Raw genomic sequence first — 17,661 nt, 5'->3', positions numbered from 1 at the left:
AAATTGAATTAGTTAAGTCATATATATATATATATATGACTTAACTAATTCAATTTTTAAAGTATATATATATATAAACTTTCTGGTGTGAGTTATTCCACTCCTAATGGCTTGACTGTTATGAAAGTCCTTTAAAAATCCATTAATATTTAAAGTCTTACAAAAGAAGACCTTTGATTTGAAACTTATTGATGAACTTCCTCAATTCTTTTAATTTTTTATGTTTTCCAACCTACACCTCTTATTTATCTGAAGATTTGTGCTTTTGCTTGTGTTTTCTTAACACGCTTAATAAGAGTTCCCTATGCCTCCTGAAAGACATCATGATCTACTTAAAATGATACATTTACTACCACTTTCTCTCTAATACAGTATACATTTGTCTTAGATCAAACAGCCCCCACATGAAACAGCTTTGAGGTAGTGTCAGTGAAGTGCCTGTTTGAATGGCTTAGCAGTAGTCTTTCTTCCAATGGTATTTAATGTTGTGTCCTTTCAGTGCATGGAAGTGGATTGCAAACTGATTGTGAATGGCAGCACAAATCGTGACAACTTTACTCACAAATCATGTTACATTGTTGCTATATATTTGCTCTTTGTCCAGACAGGAAAAGTGCTGTATAAACGAACCACTGCTTTGCATATGGCAGGGGCCCAATGAGAACCTAAGAATGGTCATCCTGGGTCAGACCAATGGAATGTTGAGCCCCGTATCCTGTTTTCCGACAGTGGCTAGTAACAGTTGCCTCATTGGAAATTAACAGAACTGGGCAATTTATCAGTGATCCATCCCCTATCATCCAGTCAAGAGACAGACGGAGACAAACATCCGGAATTTCAGCCAACTAGCCACAAATTTTATTTATCGGGCAGAGTAACCTAAATTGGATAGATTCTAAAGGGAAACCTATAAGGAGATTAGCGAACAGGGAGGATGACACCTGACAGCATCACCAGCATCTCCAATTCTTCAGGGTTTAACCAATTCACAAAAATGCCCCTGAGAGTCCACCTTACCTCAGGCTCTGTACTGATCTGATAACCTAGGTACATAGCCATAGAATACCACTATGAAGCTCTGGGTTCTAGGCTCCTGGTGGTTGGAACAGGTATCAAGGATTGAAGCAAGCTGTAGAATCAGACTGGGCCACAGGTAGCGCTGACACCAGAGTCCAAAGACAGGCTGTGGGTCAGAACCAAGGCCTGAGTTTGTAGGCAAGTCAAATTGTAGTTGGAGTCTGGATGCAGGTCAAAGGTCAAAGCCAGGTTGGAGTCAGTCCGAGGGCCTGGGAGTCAGAAGGTGGGTACAGGGTTGGAGCAGGTCAGTAACAGTACACGAGCAGGGTATGGATATGGCTGAAGTGGGCTGGAACAAGGCCCAGGCAAGGCCAGGGCTGGAAGCCTAGGGGGTCTAACACAGCAAGACAGGAGGAGGGCTCTGACTGAGTAATAAGTGTTGCACAGGCTAACTTGCAGCTCTGGCAGAGTCAGTGAAATACCTGTGGCTAAGGTCATCTAACGCAGACCTGGTGCTTGGGCGAGTAGGCTGCTACAGCATGCCTGAGGGCTGAGACACTGCAGGCTCTGCTTATGGGATGCATCAGTGCAGCTGAGTTGCTGCAATATGCCAGAGCTATGCGTCACTGTTGGAGGTCTGAATCATGGTACCTATTGAGTTAGCAGCCCTGGTCTGGCTATGGGTTCACCTCACAACCACCGGACCTAGAAAAAGTTCTCTGGAATCCTTGCAAATCCTTGAAGGGGGATTGAAGCCTAATTCACAGGGATGGTGCTTGAGCTTAACGTTATGCTTGGATCCTAGAACGAACCGTTGTGTAACTGCATCAATACATTAATTGGCAACATCCTGTTGAAACCAAATGCACCTATGTAAGCCAGTGAAAAGCATGTGGTCCTACAACAACACAAACCAAGATAGTCCATGTGCACAGGGATGATCTGGAAAGGTGACAGCTTTTGCCCTGTTAACCATTTTATGAATGGCATTTGCACCAGACAGACCAATCCCTTGAATCATTAAATGCAATGGGAGCTGTCAGAGTTTCCCTTGCAAAGAGAGCCCCTATTGGCCACTAGGGACTGCACATAACCCAGAGGTTTGACTCCATTCTTTAAAGCCCTCTCCCTGCAAATGTATTGTAGCTACAATGGCCAGTGCAATTTAACATGCAGTATCATCAAATGACTTTGTTATCTTGTTATTACTGTATGCACAAATGCTGGTGCATAAAATAAATCAATAAATAAAATATAAATAAACTGCCTGTCTCTTCCTCTCCTCTTTCTTGAATCAGAAGCAACTTTCAAAATGTCAGGAGAAAAGAAAAGAAGAGACTAAACAATGCTTTTGGCAGCTTTGTCTTCTTACTGGACAGTTCTGAATTTTAAATTGCCATCTTATCCTTTCATTATTGGTAGCAGAGCAGTAACTGTACTAACACCACCCTGCTGCTATTCTGTGCCTGATATTTAAATCCCTTTGATCTGACTAATTTTTTTAAGACAGTAAGTAAAATACATGTCAGATAAATATAACATTCATCCCCTTCATTGTTCAGACCTAACTCAGGTGATGGCAATGTGAAGCTGTGCACTTGCCTATCTATACACAAAGATTGAGATGGTCAGTAGTAAATTTAATCCACAATCAGATCGTAAAAGATATCCAACTTGAAGTGATTAACAGGTTCCCTATGAGAAGAAAATAGACCATATAGTGTTTAAAATTGCTAATCTTACAACAAAATGTATTCTACAGAAAAAAGATATGCTCTGCACATCTACAAAGGGTATACATTCTGCATATCTACAGATTACAAAAAAAACAAAACCTGTTAGAATACATGACCCATTTTATGCATTCAGCATTCATTATATTCTGATATTTGGTAACTGAAAGTTTTAATTCATTTTTGTAAAGAATAAATCAATGTTGAGTGGCCAATTTGCTATTACTTATGCTATGCCAGTAACAAATCCTCCAGCAGGGTGAAAACTCTCTCTAAAATTTGACTGGAAAGCCTCAGCAGATCTGTTTGCTACTCTGTAGCACCACAGAATTTCGAAAAATAAAGACCATGCCCTTCCTAAACATATGCAACCTAGAATACTCAAGGTGCTGACTGAGGAGATATCTGAGCCACTAGTGATTATCTTTGAAAAAAGTCATGGAAGATGGGAGGGATTCCAGAAGACTGGAAAAAGGCAAATATAGTGTCAATCTATAAAAAGGGAAATAAGGACAACCCAGGGAATTACAAACGAGTCAGCTTAACTTCTGTACCCTGAAAGATAATGGAGCAAATAATTAAGCAATCGCTTTGCAAACATCTAGAAGATAATAAGGTGATAAGTAACAGTCAGCATGGATTTGTCAAGAACAAATCATGTCAAACCAACCTGATAGCTTTCTTTGACTGGGTAACAAGCCTTGTGGATAGGGGGAAAGCGGTAGATGTGTTAGGGAAATGCAAACTAGAGAAATGCAACCTAGATAGAGCTACTATAAGGTAGGTGCATAACTGGTTGGAAAACCGTTCCCAGAAAATAAACGTCAGTGATTCACAGTAATGCTGGAAGGGCATAATGAGTGGGCTCCCACACAGAGCAGTTCTTGGTCCGGTTCTGTTCAATACCTTCATCAATGATTTAGAAATTGGCATAGAGAGCACACTTATAAGGTTTGCGGACGATACCAAACTGGGAGAGGTTGCAAGTGTTTTGGAAGATAATTTTGAATTTTAATCCTATCTGGACAAACTGGAGAAATGGTCTGAAATAAATAGGATGAAATTCAATAAAGACAAATGCAAAGTACTTCACTTAGGAAGGAACAATCAGTTGCACACATACAAAATGGGATGCCTAGGAAAGAGTACTGTGGAAAGGGATCTGCGGGTAATGGACCACAAACTAAATATGAATAAACAGTGTAACACTGTTGCAAAAAAAGCAATCATTCTGGGATGTATTAGTAGGAGTGTTGTAAGCAAGACACGAGAAGTAATTCTTCCACGCTACTCTGAGCTGATTAGGCCTTAGCTGAGGTATTGTGTCCTTTTCTGGGCACTATATTTCAGGAAAGATGTGGACAAATTGAAGAAGAGCAACAGAAATGATAAAAGGTCTAGAAAACATGACCTATGAAGGAAGATTGAAAAAATTGGGTTTGCTTAGTTTGGAAAAGAGAAGACTGAGAGGGTACATGATAACCATTTTCAGGTACATAAAAGGTTGTTAGAAGAAGGAGGGAGAAAAAAATTATTCTTCACTTCTGAAGATAGGACAAGAAGCAATGGGCTTAAATTGCAGCAAGGGAGATTTAGGCTGGACATTAGGAAAAACTTCCTCATTGTCAGGGTGGTTAAGCACTGGCATAAATTGCCTAGGGAGGTTGTGGAATCTCCATCACTGGAGTTTTTATGAGCAGGTTAGACAAACACTAGTCAGGGATGGTCTAGATCAGGGTGGGCAAACTACATCCTGTGGGTTGCATCCAGCCTGCCAGCCGTTTTAATCCCATCCTTGAGCTCCCGCTGGGGAGCGGAGTTTGGGGCTTGCCCGTTCTGCCATTCCAGACAGGGAGCAGGGTCGGGGGCCACTCTACGCGGCTCCTGGATGTAGCGGCATGGACTCTCTCCAGTGCTCCAGCCAGTGAGCAGGGTTGGGGGCCGCTCCACACGGCTCCCGGAAGAAGCAGCATGTCCCTCCTCCGGCTCCTACACATAGGGGCAGCCAGGGGGCTTCACTCTCGCACTCTGACCCCGCCCCAAGCACCGCCCCGCAGCACCTATTGGCCAGGAACTATGGCCAATGGGAGCTGCAGGGGCAGTGCCTGTGGACAGGGCAGCATGCAGAGCCGCCTGGCCGTGTCTCCATGTAGGAGCCGGAGAAGGGACATGCCGCTGATTCCAGAAGCCTCTTAAGATAAGCACTGCCTGGAGCCTGCATCCCTGAGCCTCCTCCCACACCCCAACCTCCCTGCCCCAGCCCTGATCCTCCTCCCACCCTCCAATCCCCTCAATTCCAGCCCGGAGTACCCTCCTGCACAACAAACCCCTCATCCCCAGCCCCACCCCAGAGCCCGCACAAGCAAGCTTAGGAAAAATTAGATTAAAAATGTGTTTTTGTGCTATGGACTTGCCAAAATGAGAACCTAATATTGAATATTCAACAATGAATACTAAATGCTTAATTAATGGCCCCTAGTTTGTTTACTCTACTATAATAATGACCCAACAAGAAAGAAAAGTTAGAAGAGTCTGCTTTTCCCATAATATTTAAATTTACTGCCCAAATGCAGTTTCTATTCTTCCAATAAAAGTCCTTCCCTTCAGTACCGTATTTTAAAAAGCATTTACTTTAGGAGATAAACACAGAAAAATAATATGTGAGCAAAGGAGGAATAACATATATGCCTAATTTTCACTCTCACACAGATAAAATCCCCATTATAGTCAACAGGACTTTTACTTGCATTAGGACTTCAGGGCCAGGCTTTATGAGTCACATTCTAAATGGTATGCAGTGCCTCAAAGTGAGGCTGTCTATTCCCGTGACATGAGATTAGAGGAGGGATTCTGCACCGCACAGGATCAGTCCCTACATTTGGGAAACCATGCTCTAGCAGCCCACTTAAAAAACCTTAAAGGTCAGATTCTCAGCTTTAACCACACCTGCTTTGCGATGCTGAGCAGAGCTAATGTAAAACAGGTGGAAAGCTGCCCTAGGGCGATAGGCCAAGGATTCCCCAACAAAAGATGTCATAGCCAGTGCTACATGGTTTTCTCTTCACCCACCTTCATGTAGGTAGTACAATGGACCATAAAAAACACCTATCTTGATCCCTGTTAGATCCAGCCCTCATTACTGAGGGGAAAAAGCTTGAAAATATGACCATCATTACAGGATAAAAAACCAGAGAAGAAATAAAGAGCCTCAAATTTATTGTTTATTAAATCTCAGGATTCTGGGGAGCCTGACCTGTGATTTTTGAACACTTGTGGTTGGAAATACTGTACCGGGGGCTAAACTGGATTCCCAACTGTCCCAGGATCAGAAGAGCAGAAAACTTTCAGAAGGCTTGTCTTCATTGCAAAGTTATTTAGACAGGTTTCAGAGTGGTAGCTGTGTTAGTCTGTATCAGCAAAAACAACAAGGAGTCCTTGTGACACCACAGAGACTAACACATTTATTTGGGCATAAGCTTTCGTGGGCTAAAACTCCTTCATTAGATGCATGGAGTGGAAAATACAGTAGGGAGGTATTAATACACAGCATATAAAAAGATGGGAGTTGCCTTACCACTGACCCCACACTTGGCAAGGCAACTCCCATCTTTTCATATGCTGTATATTTATACCTCCCTGCTGTATTTTCCACTCCATGCATCTGATGTAGGAGTTTTAGCCCACGAAAGCTTATGCCCAAATAAATGTGTTAGTCTCTGTGGTGCCACAAGGACACCAAGTTATTCTGAGTTATAAGTCAAGTATTGTCCCTAACTCAAGTCCTGACCACACACAAAAACCCAAGTATAGTGGTAGTGGTACTTTTAACTCAAGGTACCTGGCCTGTCAGGGAGTATAGGCTGAAGCTTGAGTTAGTCACTGACAAGTAGCGCTAACAAGACCAATCTGCAGCATGGACACAGGCTAGCTCTACTGGAAGGTCACTGATCATCATGATGTTCCTATTATGCCTCTGGTGTTTAGGACACTGACGAAGCTCCTCCCCTCCTGTCTGTTTCTGGCAAATCTTTCAATGGTTCCCCAGCTGTGCCCCAGGTTTTTCAGCTCAGCTTCCACAGCTCTTCGCCATGTTATTTTCGGGCGGCCTCATTTTCGCTTGCCTTCAGATGTCCATCTTATTGCTATTCTGGTGATGGAATCAGTTTGCATCCGAAGCACATGACCGATCCAATGCCTCCTGGCAATGATGGTGCTCAGATCCTCTTGGCTGCACTGTGCCAATAGATCTTGGTTTGAGATTGTTCTGGGCTAAAAGATATGGAGGATTTTTCTGAGGCAGGTTGTATGGAATGAAGACAGTTTGGACACGTCATAGTTTCTCATCCCCCAGCATTCTGCACTATAAACGGGACAGGGTTGTTAGCCCTGTGCCTAACCCACAACCTGGAGGACCAGGGTGTCTGTTTTGTCTGGCCCCTCCCCTGCAGGCCAATCTGTCATGGTTGAACTTACCAGGAGCAACAAGCTCCACCAACACTGACTCTGGGAATCGTTAGAGCACACAAGCTGTCCCGCCAAGGGAGAGGATGCCAGAGGGCCACTGACGCCTTCCCAAAATTCCCCTCACATGCCCAGAAAGGACAGACAAGTTCTCTTACAATTTACTGGGAAACAAATAATAGGGCAGCTCAGTTTATTGCAGCACAAAGAACTATGAGATATGTCCCCAAAGTCTTAGTGCTACACATAAATGAGCATAGTGTGGACACAGCAGCTTGAGTGCTACTTTGTAGTGTGGCTGCTCTCACTCAAGCTAGGCTAACCCAAGAAGAGTAACTTGGGTGGAAATAACTCATTGCAGTACATACACTTAGAAATATCTTTACTTCCCTCATCTCCTCAGCTGCACTGATTTTACGTTCAATGCAGCTAAGAATCTGGCTCTAAGTTTGTAAACAAGTTAGTTTTGACCCAATGAGGTTACAATTTCAGTGGTTTGAAAAATAATAAACCTTAGATGTGTACTGCTTACATACTCTGTATCCTGTCCATCTGTTGTGCAGTTATTGCATGCAGCATTTTGATTTTATTTATACACATTTGCTTGTGAGAGAATGGTTCTGCTAAATTGGAGAAAGTGTTGTATTTATTAAGCCTGTATAGAAAAGGGAGACAAAAACAAACAAAAGTATCCCTGAAGAGCAAGAAACATTCGCGCACCAACCAATGTCCAACTAGTAATTGCAAAGGAACACAAAGCCAGAATGCCTTCTGCAGAAAGCCAAGATTTATAACCATTATTCATTTCCATGACTGCTATCACTACTCTCCCTTAGCTGTCTAGTCCAGCCCTTGGATATCGAAATAGTGCCATTCTTGAAAATGATTATATGTTCAAATTTTGAATTGATTTGCTTGACAGATTTTAGAATGGGATGATAAAACAGGTTTGTGTTAGATCAGTGGTCACCAACCGGTCGATTGCGATTAACTGGTTGATCCTAGAGGATCTCCGAGTCAATCACAATCTCCGGTGGCGTAGCGGGGCTCCCTGTCTGCCCCGGCCCCACGCTGCTCCCAGAAAGGGCCAGCATGCCCCACGACCCTGGGGATGGGGGGAAGGGGTCTCCCTCCACGCGCTGCTCCTGCCTGCAAGTACCCCCCCTGCAGATTCCATTGGACGGGAACAGGGAACTGTGGCCAATGGAAGCTGTCGGGGTGATGCCTGCAGAGAGGGCCAGTGCACAGAGTCAAGGGCCACCTGCCCCCTTCCCCCTCCCCAGGGTCCGCAGAAGCACACTGGCCCCCTTCTGAGAGCAGCGCGGGGACGGAGTAGGCAGGGAGCCTGCCTTAACAGCAGCCACACTGCGCTGCCAACCAGGAGCCGCCTGAGGTAAGTCCTGCCCGGCAGGAGGCCGCACCCCAACCCCCAGCACTGTGCCCCTTCTCGGAGCCAGCACCCCAAACCCCCTCTTGTGTCCTGAACCCCCTCCTGCACCCCTGTAAGATATTGCCTGTAGGAGCCAGCTGAGGTCACTCAATTAGGGTGAACTGCAAAAAGAACAGGGCAGACAAACTCCAAATGCTGGTGAATTTTCCAATACTTAGATTTACAAAGCCAGCACAAAACAGCTTTTATATTACCTCACTGGTTACTCAGAAATCCAAAGAATGCAGTTCCCTTAAAGTGTCCAGCCTCAGGCCTCCATCCAGACACACGTCAGATATGATGATGATTACTGAAAATCTTTATCTCATCATATAAAATAAAAAGTTCTTCAAATCCCAAAGGATCAGCCACACACCCAGATCCAATTATAACTTAGATCTTAGCCAAAATACAAGCGTATAGTCAATTCTTGTTAACTAAACTAAAATGTATTAAAAACGAAAAAAGAGATAGAGTGTTGGTTAAAAGATCAATATACATACAGACTTGAATTCAGTTCTTGAGGTTCAGATACATAGCAGAGATGAGTTTGTAGTTGCCAAAAGTCTTTTTAAAAATAGTCCATAGGTTATAGTCCAATGTCCATATTCAGGGTGACTCCAGTCAGTGAGTGGGGATCTCAATTCTTATGGCTTAGGGTTTTCCCCTTCTTGAAACCCAGAGCAGATCTGAGATGAAGAAGGATCATGTCCCAGGGTTTTTACACATTTCCAGCAGTCTTTTGGCCTGAGAAAACAATAGGCTTAACTTTCCTTCTCCCAAACATCATGGCAATTAACATAGGGTAATTTATCCATTAAACAGTTCAGATACAGGTTACTACAACCTTCAAAGAGACATATAGACAATAATACTATTTTACTCAAACATCTTTCTAAACGTTAATACTCCTTTCTTGATCTTTGAATCAAAGCCATAGTAATAGACAAGACTTGTTTTCTTACATCACAAGACCTGAGCATACAGCTACCCTTAAGAACGTAAGAATGGCCATACTGGGTCAGACCAAAGGTCCATCCAGCCCAGTATCCTGTCTCCCGACAGTGGCCAATGCCAGGTGCCCCAGAGGGAGTGAACCTAATAAGGCAATGATCAAGTGATCTCTCTCCTGCCATCCATCTCCATCCTCTGACAAATAGAGGTTAGGACAGCATTCCTTATCCATCCTGGCTAATAGCCATTAATGGACTTAACCTCCATGAATGTATCTAATTCTCCTTTAAACCCTGTTATAGTCCTAGCCTTCACAACCGCCTCAGGCAAGCAGTTCCACAGGTTAACTGTGTGCTGTGCGAAGAAGAACTTCCTTTTATTTGTTTTAAACCTGCTGCCCATTAATTTCATTTGGTGGCCCCTAGTTCTTAGATTATGGGAACAAGTAAGTAACTTTTCCTTATTCACTTCCTCCACACCACTCATGATTTTATATACCGCTATCATATCCCCCTTTTAGTTAGTCTCCTCTTTTCCAAGCTGAAAAGTCCTAGCCTCTTTAATCTCTCCTCATATGGGACCCATTCCAAACCCCTAATCATTTTAATTGCCCTTCTCTGAAACTTTTCTAATGCCAGTATATTTTTTTTGTGATGAGGAGACCACATCTGTATGCAGTATTCAAGATGTGGGCGTACCATGGATTCATATAAGGGCAATGAAATATTCTCCATCTTATTCTCAGCCCCTTTTTTAATGATTCCTAACATCTTGTTTGCTTTTTTGACTGCCGCTGCACACTGCATGGATGTCTTCAGAGAACTATCTACGATGACTCCAAATCTAGCTTTCCTGATTAGCTGTAGCTAAATTAGCCCCCCATCATAGTGTTTGTATAGTTGGGGTTATTTTTTCCAATGTGCATTACTTTACATTTATCCACATTAAATTTTATTTGCCATTTTGTTGCCCAATCACTTAGTTTTGTGAGATCTTTTTGAAGTTCTTCACAATCTGCTTTGGTCTTAACTATCTTGAGCAGTTTACTATCGTCTGCAGACTTTGCCACCTCACTGTTTACCCCACCTCACTGTTTACCCCTTTTATGAATAAGTTGAATAGGATTGGTCCTAGAACTGACCCTGGGGGAACACTACTAGTTAGGGGAGGTATAGCTCAGTGGTTTGAGCATTGGTCTGCTAAACTCAGGGTTCTGAGTTCAATCCTTGAGGGGGCCACTTTAGGATCTGGGGCAGGGGTCCCCAACGTGGTGCCCACGGGTGCCATGGCGCCCACCAGGCTGTCTAAGTGCACCCACATACTGGCCGGCAAACAATCATCCGCCAAAATGCTGCCGACAAGCTGCATCATCCAGAGGCATCACTGCTGAAATGCCGCCGATTTTCCGCAGTATTTCAGCAGCAACGCCTCTGGATGACGCTACTTTTCGGCAGCGACACCTATTGATGTTGCCGCTTGTCGGCGGATGCTTGTCCACTGCCACGGTCCTCCGTGGCTTGTTGTCTGGCGCCCGCCAGACTAAAAAGGTTGGGGACCACTGATCTGGGGGAAAATCAGTACTTGGTCCTGCTAGTGAAGGCAGGGGGCTGGGCTCAATGACCTTTCAGGGTCCCTTCCAGTTCTATGAGATAGGTATATCTCCATATATTATTAATACCACTCACCACTCTGAAAATTTACCATTTATTCCTACCCTTTGTTCCCTGTTTTTTAACCAGTTCTCAATCCATGAAAGGATCTTCCCTTTTCTCCCATGACAATTTAATTTACATAAGAGCCTTTGGTGAGGGACCTTGTCAAAGGCTTTCTGAAAATCTAAGTACACTATGTCCACTGGATCCCCCTTGTCCACATGTTTGTTGACCCCTTCAAAGAACTCTAATAGATTAGTAAGACATGATTTCCCTTTACAGAAACCATGTTGACTTTTGCCCAACAATTCTATCTCTAACAATGCTTTTTTTTGTTTTGTTTTACATCTTGATTGACAGATTATTTTGGACACCACTTCCCCATTTGCTAATGACCACAGCGTTAGCATGCTAAAAATAGATGAGTAGCAATGTGAGCAGGGGGATGGGCTAGCTACCCTGAGTGTGATTCCATCTGAAACTCTAGGTATGTCCTCAGGCAGGTAGACTATCTGCCACTCGCACTGGCATAATTATGCTACATTTTTAGTCCTTTTGCTCAATTAGAGCTGGATATTACACCTCCAGTTCTAGTGTAGCCATTCACTAATATTATGACATGTAGTCTTTGTGGTAGATTAAAGTTCTTGGAATAGTAAATGTATTATTTAGCTAGTGCTGTGTCCCAGTTATAGTGCATGATGTTTTGGCAAGAATAGCTATTCTCCCATGTATGCCTCTTTTTGCATTTCTGTCCATCTCTGCTGAGCCAATATTATTTTTTAGAAGCTGGTTTAACACATTTATGAACAAATTCTTACTGTTAATATGAATTACCTCCCAGATGCTAAGAACCAAGTTTTGGTAATGCTAGAGGTTAAAAATTAAAAAAAGAGTATCTAGTGGCTTTCACTTCCTTTTCTGGTCACCAAATTTCCACGAGAACATTAGTAGTTTTATGAATGGGTTAGCTATTAAAAGTTAGTCAATTTTTTTCCTGTGATTTTTACTATGTAGCTTGCTACTCAGCACCTCAGCTACATGTGGTTGAAACTGATCACATAAATCACATGGTTTTGTTTCTATGGCAATATTCTCCAGTATTTGAACCATAAGTCTAGGAAACAAAAGGGTTAGGTTCTTCTTTCTTGCTCAAGGTGTTCTTGGACAAAACATGCCTCTCAGTTTCAGTTTCCTTAACAATAAAATAGTAAAACTTACCTACTACAAAGGAATGTTGTTAAAATTAATGTTTGTAATGTACATTTTTAATCTTCAGAGGGAAGGTTCTATGCAAGTGCACAGCATAGAGACCCTGTACATTACATTTGATGAATTACTTGAAGAAAGCAATCAATTACTTGGAATGAACTAAGTATAATTATGTCCACTCAGCAGGGGGGAAGTAATTTAAAGGACTTACCCCTATGTAGGGCCAGGGTCCTGAGCAGGGGGAGTCCTCATTCAGAAGTGGTGGGAACTTTAAATCCCCAGGCGATTTAAAGGGCCCAGGACTCCGGCTGTGGTAGCGGTGGCTGGGAGCCCCAGACCCTTTAAATCACCGCTGGAGTCCCATGGTAGGAATAGCTGTGGCGGTGGCCAGGAGCCCTGGGGCTGGCTCCCAGCCACCGCGACTCCTGGGGTTCCGGCAGCCAGGCTCTGGCATTGATTTAAAGGACCCAGGGCTCCGGCTGCTGCTGCCTGGAGCCCAAGGCCCTTTTAAATTGCTGGCCTGGGGAAGTTGCCCCCTGCCAGTACGGTTGGCTGTGTACCGGCTCTTGCCAATATGCCGTACCAGATCAGACCGGCTTACCTCTGCCAGTCAGTAGCACAAGATGGGAACAGAAATACAGATCTCCTAGAGCCTAGTTTTGTACTTGATCCACTTGATAATGTGGCTTTTGTGAGTCGTTATTCCCACTACCAATACTTCTTCATTCAGCTTTTTAAAAATTTAATCAGAAATCCACTTTAGTTCAAAAATGTACTCTCTCTCAGATTAGGAGTTTGTGATAGGCATCTTCAGTGCACTCATCACCATAGTATCTAGCATTTTTATATCTAGTGCAAATAGTGTCCAGTCTCCTGAATTTACACACATACATGTGTAGGAAAGGAGAGCAAATTCATATGAAACAAGTTTACAACAAATCTTACGTACAGTTAACAATTTATAACTACATGTACAACTTTGAACCTGTAAATAGTTTAATAGAGCTGTTACTTGAACAGAAATAGAATTCTGTAAATATACATGTACTGTATTCATTCTGCAGAAGGGAAATTATATGATGTGAGTTTTAGGAGTCATATGGTGCTAGAGCATGCAGAGCAGACCTTGTTGCTTGTAAATTGCTAGAATTAAGAAACAGTTAGCTATATAGTGCTGTTTCTCTGTCCTAATTACAGAATGGAACAATATCTAGAAAGTACTAGTAATTTTTTACAGTTGGGGACCTCCTAAACAATGAAGAATGTGCAAAGTTAATTAATTCACATGAATGATTTGGTTATTATTAACAACTATGCACATTTTTGCTTATTTTGGAATCTAGAATCTAAAAAAAGGAAGGGTAATATATTTAATAGCCAACTGGCAGCGGCTTGCCAGCTATCAATTCAGAGTTTAACCATAAGTGGCCAGCTGTGTTAGATAAGAAGGGTTAAGATAGAAGGGTGTTTGTTTTTTGTCAAATAGTTCCTTTATCCCTCCTACTTATGATGGAAAAATGAAGTTTGCCAGAAGCAATCAATCTTGCTGTACTGTAAATAAGTGAGTAGTAGGTGGTTCTTGGGCAGAGGGAGTAGGAGAGAACATCAGCCAACAATGTCAGATTCATCTGTTCTTGGAGTAATTGTGTCCTGACAATGGTAGGAATGGTTCTTTAGGTTATCCTTGTTTCTAAATAAGAAGATCTGTGCCAAATTATCAATTCATTTTGAACACATATATACTGTACATACATTGAATCAGTATAACACAACACTATTTCTCTGAGTTTCTATCCACCAACTCCTCTGCCTCTCTGTTATACTAATCTTGGTGGAGGAGAGGCAGCTCTTTGCCTTGACTCTTCTCACTGAGGTCATGCTTTTGCTTGTGTTTCATTTCTCAACAATCTCCCTCCCTTCATACCTTGTCTTAAATTTTCATTTCAGTATAGCCAACTGTACAGTTAGAGTACTGATCCTCCCTCACTAGTCTCCATTTATTGCATCCTTGTAATCTTTCCTCACTTCAAAGAGTGTTTAAGATATTTGACAGTTTACTACTTGTAATTGTTTTAGTCTACCTCACCCCCGTCTTTGGTCATTTTCTGCCTGTAAAAAAGTTACTGTACCCAATGCGGTGTTTCTCTCTTTTAGACTGTTAGCTGTAAATTTTATGACACTTCCATATAAAAAACACCCTATAAAAATGAAAGGCCTCATCATGTCTGATGCTAAGGCTCCTAATATATTTGTCTGGTGGCACAAAGAGGAGTTAAAGCTGCACGAAACATACAGCTGAGAATTTCTCCTATGCAGAAGAATCCCTAGCTGGCATAGAGCTGGCGCAGACAGCTCTGCACCACTAACTGCCAGGCTTATTGGCAACTGCAGGCTATGGCTGGAGATCACTGTGCTCCAGTGAGTCTTAGCTGGTTAAACAGCTACATAGAACAGGCCTGCACAACATGCAGCCCGCGGAGCCTCACGGTGCGGCCCACTGGGGGATTCTAAATCCCCCCCCCCCCCACGGCGCTCTGCGGGCAGCCCAGAGCCCTTTGAATCCCAGCCGCGGCAGGGAATCAAAGGGCTCTGCGCTGCCCACTGCGGCAGGGAGACCAGAGCTCTTTAAATCCCAGCCGCGGCCGGGAATCAGAGGGATCTGGGCTGCCTGCAGCCGCGGGGAGCCCAGAGCCTTTTAAATCCCAGCCACGGCGGGGAATCAGAGGGCTCTGGGCTGCCCGCAGGTTCAGGGAGCTCAGAGCCCTTTAAATCCCAGCCGCAGCAGGGAATCAGAGGGCTCTGGGCTGCCCGCAGGTGCAGGGAGCTCAGAGCCCTTTAAATCCCAGCCGCGGCTGGGAATCAGAGGGCTCTAGGCTGCCTGCTGCGGCGGGGAGACCAAAGCTCTCTAAATCCCAGCCGCGGCCGGGAGTCAGAGGGCTCTGGGCTGCCTACAGCCGCGGGGAGCCCAGAGCCCTTTAAATCCCAGCCCCTGGCCACTGATTGCCCCCTCCCCAGACCTCTGCCCCACTGCCCCCCAGGACTCCCACCCCCTATCTAAGCACCACTGGTCCTTGTCCCCCGATTACTCCCTCCTGAGACCCCTGCCCCTAACTGCCCCTTGAGACCCCAGCCCCTATCTAAGCCTCCCTTCTCCTTGTCCCCAACTGCCCCTCCTGAGACCCCACCCAAGTTCCCCCCAGGACCCCACCCCCTACCTGTCCCCTGATAAACCTCCTGGACTCCTATGCCTATCCAATTGCTGCCTGTCCCCTGACTGCCCCTCTGAACCTCTGCCCCATCCAACCCCCCCTGCTCCCTGTCCCTTGTGTGCCCCCCGGAACCCACTACCCCTTCTCCAACCCCCAAACCGCTTACTGTGCCACTCAGACCAGTGTGTCTGGCTCAGTGCAGCTCCAGACAGTTGCTGCCATGCTGCCCCATGGAGCCCACAGCCCTCTCCCACCCACAACACCTGCCTTCCAGATTTGAACACCTCAAAATTCAGGAGTGCTCAAGCTCGGTTTGGGCAGCTTTTACTTCATTTCTCCCAAATCAAATATACTGATCCACTGTAACTTGCTGTAGAAAAAGTAGGATAAAATTGAGCAAGAAATGCTTATTAGGACCGGAATTGCTATTTTCAACAGCCATTGCCTTTTTGTTTGTTTGAAAGGAAGACAGTGATATTGCATTGGCAAATTTCCCGTAGAAAGAAAGAGTGGAACAAAAGAATAATAAAGGCACCTCAACTTTTCCTCATTTATGGAGGACAGTCTTATAATATGCATCCAGATATCCTCCAATCACACAAGCTGAAAATTGTTCCACTTTACTGCAGCTCTGTAACCATATGGGAACCAATCCTGTCTGTGTTTTGTGCACATCCAAAATTCCGGCTGAATGACCCGCCCTGGGAGCGAGTTAACAGTGACCCAGGGCTGGGGCGACAGCAGGTGTGGGGGGGCACTGGTGTGGGGGAGCCCAGGGCTGGGGCAGCAGCAGGGTGGAGGGAGGGCACTGGTGGGGAGGAAAGGGGGAAGCCCAGCGCTGGGGTGGCAGGGGGTGTGGGTGCGGGGAGAGCCCAGGACTGGGGCAGGAGGAGGGTACCGGGGGAGCCCAGGGCTGGGAAGGGGGACAGCCAAATTTTTTTTTGCTTGGGGCAGCAAAAAACCTAGAGCCGGCCCTGCCGGGTTCCTCCAGCCGCCGGAGCCCTGAGCCCTTTAATTTGACCCTGAGGGCTCCCAGCCACCTCTTTAGCTGGGAGCCCCTGGTTGATTTGAAATAAAGTATCACCTCCCCACCCCCAACCTTCCTTTTTGGCCCACAGCTGTTTTGGTGGGGCAGCACTGGGGAAGGAGGGTTTGTTTCCGCAGGGCTGGGCGGCCCTGGGGTGGGGTGTTTCCTCGGGCTGGGAGGTTTCGGCCCTCAGCTGTTTTCTTTGGAGGAATGTGGCCCTCGCTGCTTTACGAGTTGTGCAGGCCTGACATAGAGGGTATTTACAAGCCAACACAATACAGAGCAGCCCCGAGGCAATAGGAAACACTGTCAATTCTCCCTTTCCTTTCATAAAGATGAGTTAATATAACATTAGCACGTCTAGCGTCTGCCCCTCACCACCTCAAGAAGTATGTGATAGGTAACAGTAAATGAACAAGCATCTGCCAATCTTATTCCTCCATAAAGCTCTTAAGAAAACTAACTGTACTTCAGTTGTACTCTTTGCTGACAACTGTTATCAGCAATGGGTTAATTTGTTACTTGAAACAAGGCTAGTGAGTAACTGACTGCACTGAAGAATGGACTGGTATTTGTGTTTATTGCGGGGACCATAGCATAACATGTTCAATGAGCATATTTTTTCCAATCTGATAGTGATGAAATGCATATATATCCCAAGATTTATGAATACTAATTGTCATACACTACTTTTAAAGAACGCAAACACATAATTCATTCTAGTCAAACTCTGTACCCAAGGATTACATGTTTAAATAAAAGAAATATCCAAGAAATCTTAAATACATCCCAACTTCATATAAAAGATTTTATAGTTCTGTTTCAGGTCATAATGATATGTAGGTCACAGAGCTAGATAGAGACTCTCAAATATGAATCTAGACCACAATGTTTCCTTTAATTGTAGGGACTGATGGGTTAGGAAAGACACCTGTAAATCAAAAGCTAATCATGAAATGGAACTACC

At 44.3% G+C, this 17,661-nt stretch overlaps 1 protein-coding gene across 14 annotated transcripts in view; it reads right to left on the bottom strand.

Moving 5' to 3' along the window:
* Nucleotides 1–17,661, bottom strand: part of PCDH15 (protocadherin related 15) — a 771,473-nt gene that overhangs the window by 515,592 nt on the left and 238,220 nt on the right. The gene's annotated exons all lie outside the window — the stretch shown is intronic.

Source organism: Mauremys mutica, chromosome 7 (assembly GCF_020497125.1).
Source record: "Mauremys mutica isolate MM-2020 ecotype Southern chromosome 7, ASM2049712v1, whole genome shotgun sequence".
NCBI classification, from domain to species: Eukaryota; Metazoa; Chordata; order Testudines; family Geoemydidae; genus Mauremys; species Mauremys mutica.
Note: the sequence above shows the minus strand (reverse complement) of the source record. Positions and strands in the feature narration are given on the sequence as shown.